Here is a 22,833-nt window from a genome sequence, read left to right as displayed (position 1 = left end):
ATTACCCCCCTGAGCAGGGTAGCCTAGTGGTTAGAGTGTTGGACTAGTAACCGGAAGGTTGTGAGTTCAAACCCCCGAGCTGACAAGGTACAAATCTGTTGTTCTGCCCCTGAACAGGCAGTTAACCCACTGTTCCTAGACCAGTTAACCCCACTGTTCCTAGACCAGTTAACCCCACTGTTCCTAGACCAGTTAACCCCACTGTTCCTAGACCAGTTAACCCCACTGTTCCTAGACCAGTTAACCCCACTGTTCCTAGACCAGTTAACCCACTGTTCCTAGACCAGTTAACCCCACTGTTCCTAGACCAGTTAACCCACTGTTCCTAGGCCAGTTAACCCACTGTTCCTAGACCATCATTGAAAATAAGAATGTGTTCTTAACTGACTTGCCGAGTTAAATAAAGGTTAAAAAAAAAAATACCCCCCCGACACAGAAACAAATACAATAGGAATGGAAAGCTGGGATCGCACTCTTTTTAACAAAGAGCATTAAAACATGTAACATGCTTCACCACGACTCTGGGGTTAATGGTGCAGTTCACTCATATTAAAGAGTTAAGAAACAAATACAATAGGAATGGAAAGCTGGGATTGCACTCTTTTTAACAAAGAGCATTAAAACGTGGTGTTTTGACTGCTTGTCTGAATGCAGGTTTCCTTCTATATTGTAACATGAATAGGGCCTCGAGAGGTGTATTTCTCTGACACAGACAACAAGCCGACTAGGTAAATAAATAAACTATTCTACTACAGGATTGTCAGATTTTTCTATTCATTACTTGTTTTGTTTGCGGAGGGAAAGTACACGTGGATCGTTCTAGATCTCTTCAAAGTGCTCCGCCACAGAAATATTTTTGTGATGTTTCATTTTATTTTTGCAACGGCGTAGCGCCACAGTTTATTTGACTACAGCGGAAACACTGGTGTACTCGTGTTCACTCACTGGAGAACAGAGACTGATGTCAGCTAGCCTATGACCTATGACAACACACTAGAGAACAGAGACTGATGTCAGCTAGCCTATGACACATTAGTCCTTTACCAGTGTTGAAAGATAGATTTCCAGTGACTGATTGTGACCCACGGACCAGGACTCCCAAACCACTTCAGTCTTTGCAAAAAGCTTCTGGATGACAGCTTTCATAAATGAATTACTAATTTCATATGACCAGCCGTGGTGTCAGCTGCGGCAGAACCAGACGTGGTGTCAGCTGCGGCAGAACCAGACGTGGTGTCAGCTGCGGCAGAACCAGACGTGGTGTCAGCTGCGGCAGAACCAGACGTGGTGTCAGTTGCGGCAGAACTAGACGTGGTGTCAGTTGCGGCAGAACTAGACGTGGTGTCAGTTACAGCTGCAATGAAGTGGTACACAGTTTGAACACCAGATTCTCTGACAATGTTATAACATGTTAGTTAGTTAGTTGGTGGGTCAGTTAGTCAGTTGGTGGGTTAGTTAGTCAGTTGGTGTGTGGGTTAGTTAGTCAGTTAGTTAGTGGGTTAGTTAGTCAGTGGGTTAGTTAGTCAGTTAGTTAGTGGGTTAGTTAGTCAGTTAGTTGGTGGGTTAGTTAGTTGGTGGGTTAGTTAGTTGGTGGGTGGGTTAGTTAGTTGGTGGGTTAGTTAAGTCATTTGAGTGATTAGATTAGTCAACTTTAATAAGAGGAAGGTTACCACAGTGAAGCAAACAGTTCAAGGCATCATGATACCCACATACACACTGTGTGTGTGTGTGTGTGTGTGTGTGTGTGTGTGTGTGTGTGTGTGTGTGTGCTGGTCTCCCAGGCTGTCTGTGTTCTGCTATGTGACCTCTTAGCTAGAGTCATAGAGGCCTTGTGACCACATTCCTCCACACCATCACCCAGTCACCACACCTTCCAGCCTGCAAGAGGCGGAGGACAGTGCTCCCTGAAACCAGGGCCCGACCACTCCTCTTCCTGCTGCTGGCTAATGCTTATCTCTGTTTGTCAAGAGCAACCCACACATTCCACTCTCACTGGGTCATACAGATCACACACACACACACACTCCAACTCTCTACTCGGCAACTCACTTAACACCGCTCTCTCTTCCTCGGTCGCTCAGCTTTTCCTCTCTTCGTGTTTCACTACCACTTCTCTTTCCCCCTCGTTGCTTCCTAAAAAGTCTCCTAGTGTCTGTTCTGTTGTCTACTGCAACACTTAGCTTCAGTCTCTTGTTACTCATGCTGAACCCATCCCCTGGGATAGTTTGGTAATAGATCATTTCTCCATAGGCCTGATGTCTGCTACCCACCGTTTACTCCCTACATTACTGCCAGGCAGCACCTCTTATGCTAGGCCAGGCAGCACCTCTTATGCTAGGCCAGGCAGCACCTCTTATGCTAGGCCAGGCAGCACCTCTTATGCTAGGCCAGGCAGCACCTCTTATGCTAGGCCAGGCAGCACCTCTTATGCTAGGCCAGGCAGCACCTCTTATGCTAGGCCAGGCAGCACCTCTTATGCTAGGCCAGGCAGCACCTCTTATGCTAGGCCAGGCAGCACCTCTTATGCTAGGCCAGGCAGCACCTCTTATGCTAGGCCAGGCAGCACCTCTTATGCTAGGCCAGGCAGCACCTCTTATGCTAGGCCAGGCACCTCTTATGCTAGGCCAGGCAGCACCTCTTATGCTAGGCCAGGCAGCACCTCTTATCTTATGCTAGGCCAGGCAGCACCTCTTATGCTAGGCCAGGCAGCTAGGCCAGGCAGCACTCTTATGCTAGGCCAGGCAGCACCTCTTATGCTAGGCCAGGCAGCACCTCTTATGCTAGGCCAGGCAGCACCTCTTATGCTAGGCCAGGCAGCACCTCTTATGCTAGGCCAGGCAGCACCTCTTATGCTAGGCCAGGCAGCACCTCTTATGCTAGGCCAGGCAGCACCTCTTATGCTAGGCCAGGCAGCACCTCTTATGCTAGGCCAGGCAGCACCTCTTATGCTAGGCCAGGCAGCACCTCTTATGCTAGGCCAGGCAGCACCTCTTATGCTAGGCCAGGCAGCACCTCTTATGCTAGGCCAGGCAGCACCTCTTATGCTAGGCCAGGCAGCACCTCTTATGCTAGGCCAGGCAGCACCTCTTATGCTAGGCCAGGCAGCACCTCTTATGCTAGGCCAGGCAGCACCTCTTATGCTAGGCCAGGCAGCACCTCTTATGCTAGGCCAGGCAGCACCTCTTATGGCCAGGCAGCACCTCTTATGCTAGGCCAGGCAGCACCTCTTATGCTAGGCCAGGCAGCACCTCTTATGCTAGGCCAGGCAGCACCTCTTATGCTAGGCCAGGCAGCACCTCTTATGCTAGGCCAGGCAGCACCTCTTATGCTAGGCCAGGCAGCACCTCTTATGCTAGGCCAGGCAGCACCTCTTATGCTAGGCCAGGCAGCACCTCTTATGCTAGGCCAGGCAGCACCTCTTATGCTAGGCCAGGCAGCACCTCTTATGCTAGGCCAGGCAGCACCTCTTATGCTAGGCCAGGCAGCACCTCTTATGCTAGGCCAGGCAGCACCTCTTATGCTAGGCCAGGCAGCACCTCTTATGCTAGGCCAGGCAGCACCTCTTATGCTAGGCCAGGCAGCACCTCTTATGCTGGCCAGGCAGCACCTCTTATGCTAGGCCAGGCAGCACCTCTTATGCTAGGCCAGGCAGCACCTCTAATGCTAGGCCAGGCAGCACCTCTAATGCTAGGCCAGGCAGCACCTCTAATGCTAGGCCAGGCAGCACCTCTAATGCTAGGCCAGGCAGCACCTCTATGCTAGGCCAGGCAGCACCTCTATGCTAGGCCAGGCAGCACCTCTCTGGCCAGGCAGCACCTCTATGCTAGGCCAGGCAGCACCTCTATGCTAGGCCAGGCAGCACCTCTATGCTAGGCCAGGCAGCACCTCTATGCTAGGCCAGGCAGCACCTCTATGCTAGGCCAGGCAGCACCTCTGAAATGCTAGGCCAGGCAGCACCTCTGATGCTAGGCCAGGCAGCACCTCTATGCTAGGCCAGGCAGCACCTCTATGCTAGGCCAGGCAGCACCTCTATGCTAGGCCAGGCAGCACCTCTATGCTAGGCCAGGCAGCACCTCTATGCTAGGCCAGGCAGCACCTCTGATGCTAGGCCAGGCAGCACCTCTGATGCTAGGCCAGGCAGCACCTCTATGCTGAGGCCAGGCAGCACCTCTATGCTAGGCCAGGCAGCACCTCTAGTGCTAGGCCAGGCAGCACCTCTATGCAGGCCAGGCAGCACCTCTATGCTAGGCCAGGCAGCACCTCTATGCTAGGCCAGGCAGCACCTCTATGCTAGGCCAGGCAGCACCTCTATGCTAGGCCAGGCAGCACCTCTATGCTAGGCCAGGCAGCACCTCTATGCTAGGCCAGGCAGCACCTCTGATGCTAGGCCAGGCAGCACCTCTATGCTAGGCCAGGCAGCACCTCTATGCTAGGCCAGGCAGCACCTCTATGCTAGGCCAGGCAGCACCTCTATGCTAGGCCAGGCAGCACCTCTATGCTAGGCCAGGCAGCACCTCTATGCTAGGCCAGGCAGCACCTCTATGCTAGGCCAGGCAGCCAAGAACATAGTCTCTGTGAAGAGTGTTTCAAATGTTATTTGTCACCGAATACAACAGGTGTAGTAGACCTCACAGTGAAATGCTGAATACAACAGGTGTAGTAGACCTCACAGTGAAATGCTGAATACAACAGGTGTAGTAGACCTCACAGTGAAATGCTGAATACAACAGGTGTAGTAGACCTCACAGTGAAATGCTGAATACAACAGGTGTAGTAGACCTCACAGTGAAATGCTGAATACAACAGGTGTAGTAGACCTCACAGTGAAATGCTGAATACAACAGGTGTAGTAGACCTCACAGTGAAATGCTGAATACAACAGGTGTAGTAGACCTCACAGTGAAATGCTGAATACAACAGGTGTAGGTAGACCTCACAGTGAAATGCTGAATACAACAGGTGTAGTAGACCTCACAGTGAAATGCTGAATACAACAGGTGTAGTAGACCTCACAGTGAAATGCTGAATACAACAGGTGTAGTAGACCTCACAGTGAAATGCTGAATACAACAGGTGTAGTAGACCTCACAGTGAAAGCTTACGTACAAGCCCTTAACCTAACAATGCAGTTTTAAGAAAATACCAATAAAAAATGTAAATAGAAGTAAGAAAAACAAATAATTAAAGAGCCGCAGTAAATAACTATAGCGGGGCGAAATACAGAGTCAACGTAGAGGCTATATACAGGGGGAACCGGTACCGAGTCAATGTGGAGGTTATATACAGGGGGTACCGGTACAGAGTCGATGTCAGGCTATATACAGGGGGTACCAGTACAGAGTCAATGTGGAGGCTATATACAGGGTATTACGGTACCGGTACAGAGTCAATGTGGAGGCTATATACAGGGGTACCGGTACAGAGTCAATGTGGAGGCTATATACAGGGGGTACCGGTACAGAGTCAATGTGGAGGTTATATACAGGGGTACCGGTACAGAGTCAATGTGGAGGCTATATACAGGGGGTACCAGTACCGAGTCAATGTGGAGGTTATATACAGGGGTATATACAGGGGTACCAGGTACCGAGTCAATGTGGAGGTTATATACAGGGGGTACCGGTACAGGGTCGATGTCAGGCTATATACAGGGGTACCAGTACAGAGTCAATGTGGAGGCTATATACAGGGTATTACGGTACAGAGTCAATGTGGAGGCTATATACAGGGGGTACCGGTACAGAGTCAATGTGGAGGCTATATACAGGGACTATATACAGGTACCGGTACAGGTACCGGTACAGAGTCAATGTGGAGGCTATATACAGGGTATTACGGTACAGAGTCAATGTGGAGGCTATATACAGGGGGTACCGGTACAGAGTCAATGTGGAGGCTATATACAGGGGTACCGGTACAGAGTCAATGTGGAGGCTATATACAGGGGGTACCGGTACAGAGTCAATGTGGAGGCTATATACAGGGGTACCGGTACAGAGTCAATGTGGAGGCTATATACAGGGGGTACCGGTACAGAGTCAATGTGGAGGCTATATACAGGGGGTACCGGTACAGAGTCAATGTGGAGGCTATATACAGGGTATTACGGTACAGAGTCAATGTGGAGGCTATATACAGGGGGTACCGGTACAGAGTCAATGTGGAGGCTATATACAGGGGGTACCGGTACAGAGTCAATGTGGAGGCTATATACAGGGGGTACCGGTACAGAGTCAATGTGGAGGCTATATACAGGGGGTACCGGTACAGAGTCAATGTGGAGGCTATATACAGGGGGTACCGGTACAGAGTCAATGTGGAGGCTATATACAGGGGGTTCTGAAACCCCACCCTCCCACTAGCATTGACTTTGCTGAAAGCTACTTCATTTTGGAAAAATAATACTTAGTCTGACTGAGATGTGGTTGTCCCACCTAGCTACCTTCAGACGGATGCACTGACTGTATGTGGGCTCCTGGATAAGACTGTCTGCTCAATGACTCACCCGTCAATGTAATGTTGTGTAGTCCTTTTGAACACAAGGCATTGAATGCATGTGTCTGTTAGCAGCGCTACTGTATAGGTATATACATATACACATCTCAACCAATGTTGATTGATGCACCCCCCCCACCCCCCCACTGCTTCTACCAGTTTGACGGCAAAAACATTGACATGAAAAACATACTGGCAGTGTGAAATAAATGGAGGTATGTAAGAAAGGATATATACTCTCCCTTTGCAACCCTTCTGTGAGCTCACACACACACACACACACACACACACACACTCTCTCTCTGACGTACATCCAAGTCCTCATACCACAGAGTCAGTTAAAGACGGTCCTAACTCACAGCACCACACCCCATTCCTCTGAAGGACTTACTCACAGCAGGAGGGTTACATTATTTTTTTTTTTTTGTAAGTTTAAAAATTGTAACTGTTATTTAACTAGGCAAGTTAGTTAAGAACAAATTATTATTTACAATGACGGTCTACCTTGTTCAGGGCAGAACAACAGATTTTTACCTTGTCAGCTCTGGGATTCGATTGAGCAACCTTTCAGTTACTGGCCCAATCACTAAGCTACCTGCCCGCCCCAAAAGCCAGTTAAAGCCAATGTGGATGAGGAACTATTGAGCTAGACTAGAGCACGGGGATGAGGAACTATTGAGCTAGACTAGAGCACGGGGATGAGGAACTATTGAGCTAGACTAGAGCACGGGGATGAGTAACTATTGAGCTAGACTAGAGCACTTGGATGAGGAACTATTGAGCTAGACTAGAGCACTTGGATGAGGAACTATTGAGCTAGACTAGAGCACTTGGATGAGGAACTATTGAACTAGACTAAAGCACTTGGATGAGTAACTATTGAGCTAGACTAGAGCACGGGGATGAGTAACTATTGAGCTAGACTAGAGCACGGGGATGAGTAACTATTGAGCTAGACTAGAGCACAGGGATGAGTAACTATTGAGCTAGACTAGAGCACGGGGATGAGTAACTATTGAACTAGACTAGAGCACGCGGATGAGTAACTATTGAACTAGACTAAAGCACTTGGATGAGGAACTATTGAGCTAGACTAGAGCACTTGGATGAGGAACTATTGAGCTAGACTAGAGCACGGGGATGAGGAACTGTTGAGCTAGACTAGAGCACGGGGATGAGGAACTGTTGAACTAGACTAAAGCACGAGGATGAGGAACTATTGAGCTAGACTAGAGCAGTGGGATGAGGAACTATTGAGCTAGACTAGAGCACGGGGATGAGGTACTGTTGAACTAGACTAAAGCACGAGGATGAGGAACTGTTGAACTAGACTAAAGCACGAGGATGAGGAACTATTGAGCTAGACTAGAGCAGTGGGATGAGGAACTGTTGAACTAGACTAGAGCACGGGGATGAGGAACTATTGAGCTAGACTAGAGCACGGGGATGAGGAACTATTGAGCTAGACTAGAGCACGGGGATGAGGAACTATTGAACTAGACTAGAGCACGGGGATGAGGAACTGTTGAACTAGACTAGAGCACGGGGATGAGGAACTATTGAGCTAGACTAGAGCACGGGGATGAGGAACTATTGAGCTAGAGTAGAGCAGTGGGATGAGGAACTGTTGAACTAGACTAGAGCACGCGGATGAGGAACTGTTGAGCTAGACTAGAGCACGAGGAACTATTGTGCTAGACTAGAGCATGAGGATCTATTGAGCTAGACTAGAGCACGCGAATGAGGAACTGTTGAGCTAGACTAGAGCACAGGAATGAGGAACTGTTGAGCTAGACTAGAGCACAGGAATGAGGATCTATTGCGCTAGACTAGAGCACGCGGATGAGGAACTATTGAGCTAGAGCACGCGGATGAGGAACTATTGAGCTAGACTAGAGCACAGGAATGAGGAACTATTGAGCTAGACTAGAGCACGCGGATGAGGAACTATTGAACTAGACAAGAGCACGCGGACGAGGAACTATTGAGCTAGACTAGAGTATGAGGAACTATTGTACTAGACTAGAGCACAAGGAATGAGGAACCATTGAGCTAGACTAGAGCACAGGAATGAGGAACTATTGAGCTAGACTAGAGCACAGGAATGAGGAACTATTGAGCTAGACTAGAGCACGAGGAACTATTGAGCTAGACTAGAGCACGGGGATGAGTAACTATTGAGCTAGACTAGAGTATGAGGAACTATTGTACTAGACTAGAGCACAGGAATGAGGAACTATTGAGCTAGACTAGAGCACAGGAATGAGGAACTATTGAGCTAGACTGAGCTAGACTAGAGCACGAGGAACTTGAGCTAGACTAGGAATGAGGAACTATTGAGCTAGACTAGAGCACGAGGAATTAGGAACTATTGAGCTAGACTAGTGCACAAGGATTTATACCTGAAGGAAAACAGATCGGACATGGGCAGAGAGCCATAAAACCCTCAGCAAGGCGTGATGGTACTGTGTGTACGTTTGTGTGCGTTTGTGTTACTATATGAAAGACTGATCGTCTGAGTGTAGATAGCACAGTTCTAGATTGAACAGAGAACACATGTCTAGGCAGGGTGGTATGGTCTGTGTATCTACTATATGGAGAAAGCATATGTTGTCTGAGTTTACTTACATAAAACCCAACAGAAAAGGCAATCTTCTGGAAATCTTCAGGTTGAGAGTTCAAATATCAAACTGTCTAAACTAGCCTGTGCCCTCCCCCAGCTTACAACAGTAACAGATAGCATATAGAAAGAAAGTTACTGATTCACACAGACATATATCTGTTGAAATATGTATAAATGTTCCCTACTGTCTTGTCATGCACTTGGCAGTAGAAGAATGGTCCCACCCGGAGTTACTGCGGCAGGGTAGCCTAGTGGTTAGAGCGTTGGACTATTAACCGGAAGGTTGCAAGTTCAAATCCCCGAGCTGACAAGGTACAAATCTGTCGTTCTGCCCCTGAACAAGGCAGTTAACCCCACTGTTCCTAGGCTGTCATTGAAAATAAGAATTTGTTCTTAACTGACTTGCCTAGTTAAATAAAAGGTTAAAAAATTAAAACTGCAAGGCATGTTTACAGTGTTTTGGTTTTCATGTAGTGTTTGTATTTCCCACCATGGGTCCACAGACATAACTAACTGCCAACTGGCCTAACATTTGAACTACAAAATCAAAAACAACACATTACAATAGAGCTGGTACATGTTTACACACCGGGAATTTGTTTACACGTAGTGGTACATTGTGTGCTTGGCTGTTGCAGACTTTGTAGCTGCAAGGCTCCCTAGTTTAAATGAACACACCTAAATGACTTTCACTACCTTGTCCAATCTGCAGATCCAAACCTCTAGAACACCAGGTCTCTCCTTCTCTGCCAGCCAGGCAGCAGCATGTGACTGAGGGAGGAATCTCTCAAGGCTCCACAATGTGACAGGCAGACATTCCAGTCCAGAACACAACACACACTAACAGCTAATATCTAGCTATCATCCACATAGCTAACAGCTGTCTAATATCAAGCTAACATCCACAATGCTAGATATCAGATAGCTGTGAGCTCTGTGGACAATATCAGATAGCTATGAGCTCTGTGGATGTTAGCTAGATATCAGATAGCTGTGAGCTCTGTGGACATTAGCCATATCAGATAGCTGTGAGCTCTGTGGACATTAGCTAGATATCATAGCTGTGAGCAATGCTAGATATCAGATAGCTGTGAGCTCTGTGGACGTTAGCTAGATATCAGATAGCTATGAGCTCTGTGGACGTTAGCTAGATATCAGATAGCTATGAGCTCTGTGGACGTTAGCTAGATATCAGATAGCTATGAGCTCTGTGGACGTTAGCTAGATATCAGATAGCTGTGAGCTCTGTGGACGTTAGCTAGATATCAGATAGCTGTGAGCTCTGTGGACGTTAGCTGTGCTGTGAGCTCTGTTTAGCTAGATATCAGATAGCTGTGAGCTCTGTGGACGTTAGCTAGATATCAGATAGCTGTGAGCTCTGTGGACGTTAGCTAGATATCAGATAGCTGTGAGCTCTGTGGACGTTAGCTAGATATCAGATAGCTATGAGCTCTGTGGACGTTAGATATATCAGATAGCTCTGTGGACGTTAGCTAGATATCAGCTCTGTGGACGTTAGCTAGATATCAGATAGCTATGAGCTCTGTGGACGTTAGCTAGATATCAGATAGCTGTGAGCTCTGTGGACGTTAGCTAGATATCAGATAGCTATGAGCTCTGTGGACGTTAGCTAGATATCAGATAGCTATGAGCTATGTGGACGTTAGCTAGATATCAGATAGCTATGAGCTCTGTGGACGTTAGCTAGATATCAGATAGCTATGAGCTCTGTGGACGTTAGCTAGATATCAGATAGCTATGAGCTATGTGGACGTTAGCTAGATATCAGATAGCTATGAGCTATGTGGACGTTAGCTAGATATCAGATAGCTATGAGCTATGTGGACATTAGCTAGATATCAGATAGCTGTGAGCTCTGTGGATGTTAGCTAGATATCAGACAGCTATGAGCTATGTGGACATTAGCTAGATATCAGATAGCTGTGAGCTCTGTGGATGTTAGCTAGATATCAGATAGCTATGAGCTATGTGGACGTTAGCTAGATATCAGATAGCTACTGTATGTGGATGTTAGCTCACAGCTATCTAATATCTAGCTATTATCCACATATTGAGGTCATAGGATTTTCCATTTGGTTTCTATAGTATACCCTTATTATTAGGAACCTGTTTGCAGTTCCTATTGCTTCCACTAGATGTCAACAGTCTTTAGAAATTGTTCGAGGTTTTTCTTTTGAGAAATGAAGAAGTAGTGTTATTCATTGTAAGTGTCACTCCAGGTGGACTCTACTGTTTTGGTGCTCATTTAACTGCAGCGTGCTCCACGTTGTTTTTATCCGGTATTAGAAACAGCTTATTCCGTCTTAAATTTGATCGATTATTTACGTTTTAGGGTACCCGAGGTTGGATTAGGAACATTGTTTGAAATGTTTGGAGCAAGTTTAAAGGTAACTTATTAGATACTTTGTAGGCATGTTGGGCGAGTTGAAACCGGTGTATTTCTGAATCAAACGCACAAAATAAATTGACATTTTTGGAACATAAAGAAGGACATTATCGAACAAAAGGACCATTTGTGATGTATCTGGGACCTTTTGGAGTGCCAACAGAAGAAGATCTTCAAAGGTAAGGCATTAATTATATCGCTATTTCTGACTTTTTTTCCTCTGTTTGTATGCGGGGCGTTGTCCTCAGATAATCGCATGGTCTGCTTTCGCCATGAAGCCTTTTTGAAATCTGACACAGCGGCTGGATAAACAAGAAGTTAAGCTTTATTTGGATGTATAACACATATATTCAAGAATGTTAAATATTTGAATTTGGTATTTTTGAATTTCGCCGATGTTACGCTACCGTCCCACCTGTCCATAAGAAGTTAAGGGACTCATCATCACATGTAAAACACTGAAGGTCATGTAAAACACTGAAGGTCATGTAAAACACTGAAGGTCATGTAAAACACTGAAGGTCAAATCTGTTACTATGAACACTTCTGTTATTTCAATACAATGCTTAGAGATGACTTCTTCATTCTTTAATGTGAATTTGCATGATATGTCTTGTCGGGCCTTATTGTGTGCGTTTGTGTCAAATCAAAGTTTGTTTGTCACACACATAGTTAACAGCTGGTAAAAAAGGTGCAGCGAAATGCTTACTTGCAAGCTCCCTCAACAATGTGTGATAAGTGATGTCCCTTAGAGCTCCAGAGGAAAGCTACAGGACAGGTTACAGCAGGTTAAGCTCTATTCATATAATTATATTACCCAGCTGGTTCTGACAGACACACAGCTCTCTCTGTATCTACCCAGGCTGAATGGAATATTTTTATCTCTCTCTCTCCCTCTCTCTCTCTCTCTCTCATTTATTGACTTCAATAACTTTTTCCTCATGTCACATGAAAACATCATAGATTCAAATGAGTTAACGGTTTAAACTTTAGATTGGTTCAGTACCATATACGTCTTTCTGTAAATTAGGCAATGACTGCATTTAGCTACAGTATAATATTATGTTTATAAGGCGATATATAACTGGATAAGTTGGATCAAGTATAACCAAGTGTTAACCCAAATTCTTGAAGTACAAATGCAGGCTGGGCAGAATAGTTTTATATCTAGGACTGAACTGTCTCATCCCCTCGCTGTTTTAGTGTCAGTGCAGTGCTGTCTGTAGTGAATGGGAAGCCAACATCTGATTTCCATTAGTTGGAGAAAATCCGTCAAGCTAAAGACATGTGCGAAGCTAGCCACAATAAGGATTAGCCACGGTCATGGAATTTGCAGATCGCCTTCTAAATAAAAGCTTTCCTTTGAAAGCGATTCAAACGGATACAGAAATAGTGGAATCGTGCCATATTTGGACTAGATAAACACTAAACAACATCGGAAATGTTGTTATATAAATTCAACAAAAGACAATAATTGGTTTCAGGAAAAAAAAATTTGTTGTTGAAATCACTGTGAATGTATTAAGACTTTAGAATTGTATTGGGGGGGGGGGGGTCATCTGTTTTTTTTCTCTGTACAGACATTGATCTTGGGTGGGATATCAGCCTCCTCAGTGCCAACCACAGATTACAACTGTGAAGGGTCTTCACAAGACCCATAGGCATGGGATCCATACAGAGTAAGGTGACTGGGGAGCTTGTGCTACGGTTATATCTGTGAAAACTCTTCACAGTTGTAGTCTGTGGTTGTCACGGAGTAGACATCCTATTTCATGGACGTAAAGGTCCACAGGGAAGGTGGTTTCGGGGCTCCCGAGTGGTGCAGCGGCCTAAGGCCCTGCATCTCAGTGCTTGAGGCATCGCTACAGACACTGTGGTTCAAATCCAGGCTGTATCACATCAGGCTGTGATTGAGAGTCCCATAGGGCGGCGCACAATTGGCCCAGCATCGTCCGGGTCTGGCCGGGGTAGGCGGTCATTCTAAATAAGTGTTTGTTCTTAACTGACTTGCCTAGTTAAATAAAGGTTACATTTAAAATATATAAGTTTGCCCCCAATGCAATTCTAAAGTCTAATACATCCACAGTGCAATTTCACAGATTTGGACGAATTATTGTCTTTTGTTCAATTTATAACAATATTCCGACATTGTTAAGCATTATGTTATGCAAATATGGTGATTCCGTTATTTGTATCCGATTTTTCTTTTGAAGGCATCCCGAAAATACCACGACTGTGGCTAATGCTTATTGTCGCTAGCTTCACACAGGTAAACTAAAGCTCCTCCTCGCAAGACCTCTCACAAAGAATGTCCAAAATCTTCCATCAAAACTATTTGCAGAAGGAATGACTGACCTTGTTTCGAAACGATCTATTGTAATGTCTAATGGGACACGGAAATCTTGTATAAAGTAATCCCAAATCAACGAATGAAAACTGGGCAGAGTAGACTATCCCACGCAGCGAAACATTTCTATAGCCAGACAAACCAAATCAAATGCTTTCTTACCCGATGGACCTTAGTTCCGTTGAAAACTAAGACAGCAAAGTTGAGCCTGAACTAAACTTAGACAACTCCTTCACTATACGTCTGTTAAAACTAGGACTATTGTTGAGCCGCCCAGTCGTTGCGTTGTGAAATGAGTGAACTTATTTTGGAGCGGAGTCCAGCCCACTGCGCACTGTAACCCGAGCCAGGTGTCCCAGTGCACAGCTGGCGCAGGTGAGCCCTCCCCTGGCCGCGGTGTATCATGGGGTATGTAGGTTTTTACACATTGATCGATGTTACTCTCACAATGTTCGGGGAATTACATTGCAATGACAAGTACAGAGAAATGTAGCCTATTTATCATTTTAACGAAGACTTTTGTCTCGTATATTGTAGGACTTATTAGATAAAGATAGAATAGTTTCAGGTGTGAGTAGTCTAGAATAATAGTAGTAGAATAAATCAATTAATGTTTCTGCAGTGGTGGAAAATGTACCCAATTGTCATACTTGAGGGAAAGTAAAGATACCTTAATAGAAAATGACTCAAGTAAAAGTCACCCAGTAAAATACTACCTGAGTAAAAGTCACCCAGTAAAATACTACCTGAGTAAAAGTCACCCAGTAAAATACTACCTGAGTAAAAGTCACCCAGTAAAATACTACCTGAGTAAAAGTCACCCGGTAAAATACTACCTGAGTAAAAGTCACCCAGTAAAATACTACCTGAGTAAAAGTCACCCAGTAAAATACTACTTGAGTAAAAGTCACCCAGTAAAATACTACCTGAGTAAAAGTCACCCAGTAAAATACTACCTGAGTAAAAGTCACCCAGTAAAATACTACCTGAGTAAAAGTCACCCAGTAAAATACTACCTGAGTAAAAGTCACCCAGTAAAATACTACCTGAGTAAAAGTCACCCAGTAAAATACTACCTGAGTAAAAGTCACCCAGTAAAATACTACCTGAGTAAAAGTCACCCAGTAAAATACTACCTGAGTAAAAGTCACCCAGTAAAATACTACCTGAGTAAAAGTCACCCAGTAAAATACTACCTGAGTAAAAGTCACCCAGTAAAATACTACTTGAGTAAAAGTCACCCAGTAAAATACTACCTGAGTAAAAGTCACCCAGTAAAATACTACCTGAGTAAAAGTCACCCAGTAAAATACTACCTGAGTAAAAGTCACCCAGTAAAATACTACCTGAGTAAAAGTCACCCAGTAAAATACTACCTGAGTAAAAGTCACCCAGTAAAAAATACTACCTGAGTAAAAGTCACCCAGTAAAATACTACCTGAGTAAAAGTCACCCAGTAAAATACTACCTGAGTAAAAGTCACCCAGTAAAATACTACCTGAAAAAGTCACCCAGTAAAATACTACTGAGTAAAAGTCACCCAGTAAAATACTACCTGAGTAAAAGTCACCCAGTAAAATACTACCTGAGTAAAAGTCACCCAGTAAAATACTACCTGAGTAAAAGTCACCCAGTAAAATACTACCTGAGTAAAAGTCACCCAAAGTCACCCAGTAAAATACTACCTGAGTAAAAGTCACCCAGTAAAATACTACCTGAGTAAAAGTCACCCAGTAAAATACTACCTGAGTAAAAGTCACCCAGTAAAATACTACCTGAGTAAAAGTCACCCAGTAAAATACTACCTGAGTAAAAGTCACCCAGTAAAATACTACCTGAGTAAAAGTCACCCAGTAAAATACTACCTGAGTAAAAGTCACCCAGTAAAATACTACCTGAGTAAAAGTCACCCAGTAAAATACTACCTGAGTAAAAGTCACCCAGTAAAATACTACCTGAGTAAAAGTCACCCAGTAAAATACTACCTGAGTAAAAGTCACCCAGTAAAATACTACCTGAGTAAAAGTCACCCAGTAAAATACTACCTGAGTAAAAGTCACCCAGAGTAAAATACTACCTGAGTAAAAGTCACCCAGTAAAATACTACCTGAGTAAAAGTCACCCAGTAAAATACTACCTGAGTAAAAGTCAGCAGTAAAATACTACCTGAGTAAAAGTCACCCAGTAAAATACTACCTAAAATACTACCTGAGTAAAAGTCACCCAGTAAAATACTACCTGAGTAAAAGTCACCCAGTAAAATACTACCTGAGTAAAAGTCACCCAGTAAAATACTACCTGAGTAAAAGTCACCCAGTAAAATATTACCTGAGTAAAAGTCACCCAGTAAAATACTACCTGAGTAAAAGTCACCCAGTTAAATACTACCTGAGTAAAAGTCACCCAGTAAAATACTACCTGAATAAAAGTCACCCAGTAAAATACTACCTGAGTAAAAGTCACCCAGTAAAATACTACCTGAGTAAAAGTCACCCAGTAAAATACTACCTGAGTAAAAGTCACCCAGTAAAATACTACCTGAGTAAAAGTCTGAGACTTTTTAAACAGAGAACATCCCTGGTCATCCCTGCTGTCTCTGATCTGGTGGACTCACTAAACAGAGAACTTCCCTGGTCATCCCTACTGCCTCTGATCTGGAGGACTCACTAAACAGAGAACATCCCTGGTCATCCCTACTGCCTCTGATCTGGAGGACTCACTAAACAGAGAACATCCCTGGTCATCCCTACTGCCTCTGATCTGGAGGACTCACTAAACAGAGAACATCCCTGGTCATCCCTAATGCCTCTGATCTGGTGGACTCACTAAACAGAGAACATCCCTGGTCATCCCTACTGCCTCTGATCTGGTGGACTCACTAAACAGAGAACATCCCTGGTCGTCCCTACTGCCTCTGATCTGGTGGACTCACTAAACAGAGAACATCCCTGGTCATCCCTACTGCCTCTGATCTGGATGACTCACTAAGCAGAGAACATCCCTGGTCATCCTTACTGTCTCTGATCTGGAGGACTCACTAAACAGAGAACATCCCTGGTCATCCCTGCTGTCTCTGATCTGGAGGACTCACTAAACAGAGAACATCCCTGGTCATCCCTGCTATCTCTGATCTGGAGGACTCACTAAACAGAGAACATCCCTGGTCGTCCCTGCTGTCTCTGATCTGGAGGACTCACTAAACAGAGAACATCCCTGGTCATCCCTACTGCCTCTGATCTGGAGGACTCACTAAACAGAGAACATCCCTGGTCATCCTTACTGTCTCTGATCTGGAGGACTCACTAAACAGAGAACATCCCTGGTCATCCCTGCTATCTCTGATCTGGAGGACTCACTAAACAGAGAACATCCCTGGTCATCCCTGCTATCTCTGATCTGGAGGACTCACTAAACAGAGAACATCCCTGGTCATCCCTGCTGCCTCTGATCTGGAGGACTCACTAAACAGAGAACATCCCTGGTCATCCCTACTGCCTCTGATCTGGAGGACTCACTAAACAGAGAACATCCCTGGTCATCCCTACTGCCTCTGATCTGGAGGACTCACTAAACAGAGAACATCCCTGGTCATCCCTACTGCCTCTGATCTGGAGGACTCACTAAACAGAGAACATCCCTGGTCATCCCTGCTATCTCTGATCTGGAGGACTCACTAAACAGAGAACATCCCTGGTCATCCCTACTGCCTCTGATCTGGAGGACTCACTAAACAGAGAACATCCCTGGTCATATCTCTGATCTGGAGGACTCACTAAACAGAGAACATCCCTACTGTCTCTGATCTGGAGGACTCACTAAACAGAGAACATCCCTGGTCATCCCTACTGCCTCTGATCTGGAGGACTCACTAAACAGAGAACATCCCTGGTCATCCCTACTATCTCTGATCTGGAGGACTCACTAAACAGAGAACATCCCTGGTCATCCCTACAGCCTCTGATCTGAGGACTCACTAAACAGAGAACATCCCTGGTCATCCCTGCTGTCTCTGATCTGGAGGACTCACTAAACAGAGAACATCCCTGGTCATCCCTACTGCCTCTGATCTGGAGGACTCACTAAACAGAGAACATCCCTGGTCATCCCTACTGCCTCTGATCTGGAGGACTCACTAAACAGAGAACATCCCTGGTCATCCCTACTGCCTCTGATCTGGAGGACTCACTAAACAGAGAACATCCCTGGTCATCCCTACTGCCTCTGATCTGGAGGACTCACTAAACAGAGAACATCCCTGGTCATCCCTACTGCCTCTGATCTGGAGGACTCACTAACAGAGAACATCCCTGGTCATCCCTACTGCCTCTGATCTGGAGGACTCACTAAACAGAGAACATCCCTGGTCATCCCTACTGCCTCTGATCTGGAGGACTCACTAAACAGAGAACATCCCTGGTCATCCCTACTGCCTCTGATCTGGAGGACTCACTAAACAGAGAACATCCCTGGTCATCCCTATTGCCTCTGATCTGGAGGACTCACTAAACAGAGAACATCCCTGGTCATCCCTGCTGTCTCTGATCTGGAGGACTCACTAAACAGAGAACATCCCTGGTCATCCCTATTGCCTCTGATCTGGAGGACTCACTAAACAGAGAACATCCCTGGTCATCCCTACTGCCTCTGATCTGGAGGACTCACTAAACAGAGAACATCCCTGGTCATCCCTACTGCCTCTGATCTGGAGGACTCACTAAACAGAGAACATCCCTGGTCATCCCTGCTGCCTCTGATCTGGAGGACTCACTAAACAGAGAACATCCCTGGTCATCCCTACTACCTCTGATCTGGAGGACTCACTAAACAGAGAACATCCCTGGTCATCCCTAATGCCTCTGATCTGGACGACTCACTAAACACAAATGCTTTGTTTGTAAATAATGTCTGACTGTTGGAGTGTGCCTCTGGCTAAAAAAAACTAGAAAATGGTGCCGTCTGGTTTGGTTAGTATAAGGAATTGTAAATTATTTCTAATTAGACTTTTGATTCTTAAGTATATTTTAACAATTACATTTATTTTTGAAACTTAAGTATATTTAAAACCAAATACTTTTAGACTTTTAGTCAAGTAGTTTTTTACTTGAGTCATTTTCTATTAAGGTATCTTTATTTGGAAAGTGTTGTGTGTGGATCTGTGAAGCAGGGTGCCTATCAAGGGGATTGTCTCTGGAGAGGCACTAGGAGTGAGAGCAGAGGATGTCACTGAAGAAGTAGAGGCAGTGGTCGGTGCACTCAGACCGACCCGTATGGTGGATGGAGTGGTCGTGGCACTCCGACTGACCCGTATGGTGGATGGAGTGGTCGCGGCACTCAGACCGACCCGTATGGTGGATGGAGTGGTCGTGGCACTCCGACTGACCCGTATGGTGGATGGAGTGGTCGGTGCACTCAGACCGACCCGTATGGTGGATGGAGTGGTCGTGGCACTCAGACCGACCCGTATGGTGGATGGAGTGGTCGTGGCACTCAGACCGACCCGTATGGTGGATGGAGTGGTCGGTGCACTCAGACCGACCCGTATGGTGGATGGAGTGGTCGTGGCACTCAGACCGACCCGTATGGTGGATGGAGTGGTCGGGCACTCCGACTGACCCGTATGGTGGATGGAGTGGTCGGTGCACTCAGACCGACCCGTATGGTGGATGGAGTGGTCGTGGCACTCAGACCGACCCGTATGGTGGATGGAGTGGTCGTGGCACTCAGACCGACCCGTATGGTGGATGGAGTGGTCGGTGCACTCAGACCGACCCGTATGGTGGATGGAGTGGTCGGGCACTGACCGACCCGTATGGTGGATGGAGTGGTCGTGGCACTCAGACCGACCCGTATGGTGGATGGAGTGGTCGGTGCACTCAGACCGACCCGTATGGTGGATGGAGTGGTCGTGGCACTCAGACCGACCCGTATGGTGGATGGAGTGGTCGTGGCACTCAGACCGACCCGTATGGTGGATGGAGTGGTCGGTGCACTCAGACCGACCCGTATGGTGGATGGAGTGGTCGTGGCACTCAGACCGACCCGTATGGTGGATGGAGTGGTCGTGGCACTCAGACCGACCCGTATGGTGGATGGAGTGGTCGGTGCACTCAGACCGACCCGTATGGTGGATGGAGTGGTCGTGGCACTCAGACCGACCCGTATGGTGGATGGAGTGGTCGTGGCACTCCGACTGACCCGTATGGTGGATGGAGTGGTCGGTGCACTCAGACCGACCCGTATGGTGGATGGAGTGGTCGTGGCACTCCGACTGACCCGTATGGTGGAAGGAGTGGTCGGTGCACTCAGACCGACCCGTATGGTGGATGGAGTGGTCGGTGCACTCCGACTGACCCGTATGGTGGATGGAGTGGTCGGTGCACTCAGACTGACCCGTATGGTGGATGGAGTGGTCGGTGCACTCCAACTGACCCGTATGGTGGATGGAGTGGTCGGTGCACTCCGACTGACCTGTATGGTGGATGGAGTGGTCGGTGCACTCAGACCGACCCGTATGGTGGAAGGAGTGGTCGGTGCACTCAGACCGACCCGTATGGTGGATGGAGTGGTCGGTGCACTCCGACTGACCCGTATGGTGGATGGAGTGGTCGGTGCACTCAGACTGACCCGTATGGTGGATGGAGTGGTCGGTGCACTCAGACCGACCCGTATGGTGGAAGGAGTGGTCGGTGCACTCAGACCGACCCATATGGTGGATGGAGTGGTCGTGGCACTCCGACTGACCCGTATGGTGGAAGGAGTGGTCGGTGCACTCAGACTGACCCGTATGGCGGATGGCGTGGTCGGTGCACTCAGACCGACCCATATGGCGGAAGGAGTGGTCGGTGCACTCAGACCGACCCGTATGGCGGAAGGAGTGGTCGGTGCACTCAGACTGACCCGTATGGCGGATGGAGTGGTCGGTGCACTCAGACCGACCCGTATGGCGGATGGAGTGGTCGGTGCACTCAGACCGACCCGTATGGCGGATGGAGTGGTCGGTGCACTCAGACCGACCCGTATGGCGGATGGAGTGAGGAAGCCCATTCCATCCATTATTTTGTTCTTTGAAGAAGAGTCTCTCCTTTCACACGTATGTTTGGGTTATGTGACATACCCTGTACACGCCTTCATACCCAAACCCTTACAGTGTGACACATTTAAAATACTTGAACATGAGTCAAGTGTACGTAGACAGGAGGAGTATTGTTAGCCCAGTATTGGACTAAAGCACCCTAATGTTACTCCTTAGTCCAAGACCTTACACGTTCTGTTTGAAAAGGCAAATTGGCTCCGGAAGCCAAATCATTCAATCATTCAATCTAAACGTGAATCGATTCTCAATTGCATTACGGTTCTAGAAACATAAATCCCTCTACTTCCATTTCCCATCAAAGTAATTCCACAAATACAAAATAGACACTTTCTGCTCACTGTTTTAACAGTTGCAGACGACAGTCTGTTCAGTGTTTGTCTTGTCTGTTTTCAGTAAATAAGCGCTGTAACATTGAAAAAATGGCCGTTTGGGAACCCTAACCCTATAAAAGGTGTGTATCAATTCAACCTTTTTCTCGCTGATATGAAAGATAAGGTTCTTAGGATTCCAAATCCAGACCGCAAGCCACAACTCTTGGGCTCTTAAAAAAAAACGCCCCCGTACCAGAAGACGCCTTTCGTCCAATGACTCTTATGTGTGACGTGAAAGGAACTGAAAGTCATGACCATTGGCTAGAGAATTTATATACCAGTTGAGACAAAATGCTGTGGTGGCGAACATGCGCCACCATTCCTTCCCTGTTAGGGTGAAGGACACACAGGGGTGGCAAGATTAAGGCCCGTCCAGTGTGTCTCCTTCTCCGCAGGTGCTGGGAAGAGCGGAAGAAGGGAGTAACTTTGAAGAAACCATGATAGTTGGATTAACGACTCCAGTAAATGTTCATCACCAACGGGATCCTGACATGTTGACACTTTGTATCGTTTTATTTAATTGGTTCTAAACTGCACGGAGCAAACAAAGAGGACATCAGAGAAAATAGGCATTGTTGTTTAGTGTGGCTGAATTTTTTGTTTGGGGGGGGGGCGGACTCAAGGATTTTACAGCAGAGGCATTACAAGGAATCCTATCAATTAATGTTTTGTCTGTATTTTTTGGGGGGGGGATGTTTGAGTGGATTATGTGGCAAAAGGCAAAAAATATCGGACCCCTCCCTCAGTGGCCGGTCCAGTTCCAGGGCCACATTCATGGACTCTAAGGCCATCTCTTGACTGGGGGATAAAAGAAGAAATTGCCACAACAGCAGGTGACCAGCAGAGGGAGCCAAATGCATGGGAAATACAAGTACTGGGAATTAAACAAGAACCAACCTACAGGGAGACTGAGGAGGAGTGGTATGAACCGACCTACCGAGACGACGCCCCAACGGAAGAATAACTATGGGCATCAGTGCTAAAGGAACTAACATTGGACTAAGTGCTACTTAATACGTAATGCAATGTCACTCTGTGTTAAGATAGATTGCACTCCCGAACATCTTTCTCCAAACTGAGTGTCTAAAAGAGGTATAAAAGGAGGAGAGATCAGTGCCTAGGCATGATCCTCTACCCATATGATTTGGATATCATAGAGAATCATCAGACCAGGGAAAATTACTTTTACTATACTCTGTTTGTATTGACTACTTTGATCTCAAGGCGCGAGCAAACTATAGACTGGTATATCTTAAAGAATTGTGTTGTATTACGCACCTCTATAAAAAGAATAAGTGAACAAGATTGTGCACGAGAGAACTTCGCCCCTCCACAATGCGAGGTGTGAAGAACTCTTGATAGCAACAACGTTCCGTCTTTGGTGCGTCAGTAACAATCGCAGTTCGGCAAGAATGAAAAAGCCCAGAAATAGTTAAAGCCTCGTAGTAGCCAAAGGTCGATAAGAAGGAATCAATATCTAAACAGTAGGCAGTAAAA

The 22,833-nt window shown here is 46.3% G+C and overlaps 1 protein-coding gene across 3 annotated transcripts in view; it reads right to left on the bottom strand.

The window, feature by feature from the left end:
* The window catches only part of ppp1r13l (protein phosphatase 1, regulatory subunit 13 like), a 67,115-nt gene that overhangs the window by 43,558 nt on the left and 724 nt on the right, over nt 1-22,833 (bottom strand). Inside the window, exons 1-2 of one of the 3 annotated variants that reach the window (XM_042297756.1) lie at nt 13,957-14,017; nt 13,362-13,367 (exon numbers count right to left, since the gene is read on the bottom strand). The exons of 1 other annotated variant lie outside the window; for it this stretch is intronic. The gene's annotated coding sequence lies outside the window, so the exon portion shown is untranslated. One more of the 3 variants, XM_042297755.1, reaches the window with a different exon arrangement.

Source organism: Oncorhynchus tshawytscha, linkage group LG14 (assembly GCF_018296145.1).
Source record: "Oncorhynchus tshawytscha isolate Ot180627B linkage group LG14, Otsh_v2.0, whole genome shotgun sequence".
Classification (NCBI taxonomy): domain Eukaryota; kingdom Metazoa; phylum Chordata; class Actinopteri; order Salmoniformes; family Salmonidae; genus Oncorhynchus; species Oncorhynchus tshawytscha.
Note: the sequence above shows the minus strand (reverse complement) of the source record. Positions and strands in the feature narration are given on the sequence as shown.